The sequence below is a fragment of the Atta colombica genome, unplaced genomic scaffold (genome assembly GCF_001594045.1).
Source record: "Atta colombica isolate Treedump-2 unplaced genomic scaffold, Acol1.0 scaffold51, whole genome shotgun sequence".
NCBI classification, from domain to species: domain Eukaryota; kingdom Metazoa; phylum Arthropoda; class Insecta; order Hymenoptera; family Formicidae; genus Atta; species Atta colombica.
In genome coordinates this window covers 1586987-1589854 of record NW_017259541.1, presented here as the reverse complement: position 1 = coordinate 1589854, position 2868 = coordinate 1586987, and the positions used below count along the sequence as shown (strand labels likewise).

General features: G+C 27.0%; 1 protein-coding gene across 1 annotated transcript in view; it reads left to right on the top strand.

The window, feature by feature from the left end:
- Positions 1-2868, top strand: part of LOC108691761 (serpin B3-like) — a 7646-nt gene that overhangs the window by 830 nt on the left and 3948 nt on the right. The gene's annotated exons all lie outside the window — the stretch shown is intronic.

Genomic DNA, 2868 nt, shown 5'->3' with positions numbered 1-2868 from the left:
AACGGAGCAAATTCGTGGTGATAATTTTGAAATACCCAATGAATATTCGAGTTCTCTCACATATAAACATTAAAACAGTTTATTTTTATTTTGTTTTATCTAGAATGATGTCAAAGATTTATATAATAAAGTTACAATATTTTATATATCCACAAATATACATCAGTACATATCCGACACTCAACAATGTAGTTATGTAATGTTGCAATAAAAAAATGTAAATAATAGCATAATAAACGTAAATAATAACATTATTATCAGATAGAATCCTGTTTTCTATTTTCAGTATGCATTTCAACTCAACTTTGCTATTATTCTCACGTTGACATTGACTGCTATTTTTATCAATGTTATTTTTTATTAATAAAAATTTTAACTAAAGACAATGTTTTCTTTTTGGTTCGACAAATAAATATTTGCTTTATTCAGACATTTTTCATATTGTAATTTTCATGTGATGTCTAGACACGATATTTTACCGTTTCCCAAAAAATTATTTATATATCGTTTTGTAAATATATTATAATCGTAAAAAATTTTTGTTGCTGTAAGGCTCTATTTGTGTGGAACAAAATTAAATGTTCTAGGGGAAAAATTTTCTTGCGATTATAATACATTTATGAAACAATATAATTTTCTAGTTCTAAAAAACTGTATCTATAATATCATCAACGATTAAAAGAACAAAGGCGTTCTATTTCATTTTTCAAATAATATTATATTGTATGTAATCGTTGTTTTTTTAAAATTAAAACTTAATATTTTCAAAATGATAAATACTGTCTGTTTAATGTTCTGGATTTAAAATTCAAGAACTTGTAACTGAGACTTTCAGAAAAGGTAAAATTACTTAAATAAAATTCTCTGCATTACAATTTTATGACCTTTAATGAGTTAATTGGATAATCATGTACTTTACCTTAGATCTTCACGCTTTGAAATATTTACGTAAAGAAAACCATACACTATTCTATTGATAATAGACTATTCTGATAATTTTCACGAAGGAATTCCTGTCGCGTTCGCATTGTTTCATCATTCATAAATTTTTACATCACAAGCAATTACTTCGAGTTATTTAATCGAGCGAATAAAACAAAAAAAAAAAAGAAGTTCAATGCTGAGAGCAAGACAAACTATTTATTAGCAGGCTTGTCACGAATTGTACACGATACGTGATCATCATGATAATAACGAACGTCACACAAAATGAACAAAGAATAACATTCATAACATTTCATTGCTATGTCGCAATACCGATCTCGTTTCAACTATTCCAATTCTAACTCAGACAGCTCAAAATTTAATTACAATTATAGTTTTAATTCACTGTCCTTGTCCTCATTTTGATTCGCGGCAGAATTTTAATTTAGACGAATTTCCTATTTTCAATTCACATTAATTTCTCTTCTGATTTCAGCTTCTGATTTTTCATTTTAAATGCTCACTATTCTCGGAGTAAATATATCTCGTAAATACGTCGTTTATACATTCATGACAAAATTTGTGTAGAAATTCGTGAATCTAATTTTAATTCGGATTATGTTGTTTTATCTTCGTATTAATTCTAATTTTAATTATTGAATTTCAAAAATTTATTTCCTGCTTTAATTCATTAATTATTAATTTTAATTTTGTTTTAATTTTAATCCCAATTCCAGAATTTCCAACATTATTTTCAGATCTAAATTTTTAGATATTTCAATAACGTTCTTTCCGAAACATATTAAACTTATATATACTTATATAAAAACATAATACCAGATTACATTATCTATAATAAATATAGAATTAACATAGAACATAAACTATATTGTACGTCACTTATTATTTCTTAAGTTTCTTCTTGTTGAACAAAATTGATATCACAAATTGCATTATAGAGGGTGTGTCTCGTCGTGATTCACTATCGAAAATATCGCTTTTGTCAGTCGAGCTTTCATCACACCTTAATTTCAACCATGAAACCCGGATGCCCTATGATGTCACGGTACTGGCTTCGCCGGCTGCTTTCACTCGTTGTTAATCTTCGATTTCCGATTCCGGTTGTAATTTCGCCGTAATTACGTAGGAAGGTAACGAACCAGAGGAACGTGCCCTTCCCCGAGCGAAGAAACCAAAAAAGGATTACGTCATTTCGGATGGAAAACCTGGAATATCGAGCAGCAGGACAAACTGATAATCACGACATGCGATCAGTTGCTGTTCTATGTATTATTGAGAGAAAAATTTTTAGTACTTAAGACTAATATAATACACAGTACCATACTTATAGTTATTATTGCTATAATATAAGTAAAAATTATTATATGTAAAGTTCTATAAAAAAATAAATATAATTGGCATCGAAAATAATACTTGTTATTAAGTCTGTTCGCGTTGCTTGCACTTTTGCACACTGCTTTCTCTCTTTTCAAAGTCAAATATACATCTATTTCATTTTAAGTGCAAAAATATTTGGAGATTTCATGTAACGCGAACAGACCGCTTGTCATAAAAATGCAATTCAAGTTATTGCCATAAAAATCAATTCAAATATTATTTATAATTATTTAAATATTATTTATAATTATTTTTTAGATCAAATCTTAGATCAATACTTGTATATTGATCCAAAAATGACTATAAATTCTAGTTAAATTATAATTGCAACTATTTTTATAATTGTAATAATTTAGAATGAAAACATTTATTAATTTTAATACATATTCTTTAAACAATGTGAACTAAACATTTATTTACAGTAAATAAATATAGTGTCGTTGTGATTGGCTTAGCGACGCCGAGACTCTACCGTGTCTCCTGATAAGTTTACATTTATTTGTTAGTAAATATTTACTTAGTTCAAATTCAAATAAATATTTATTA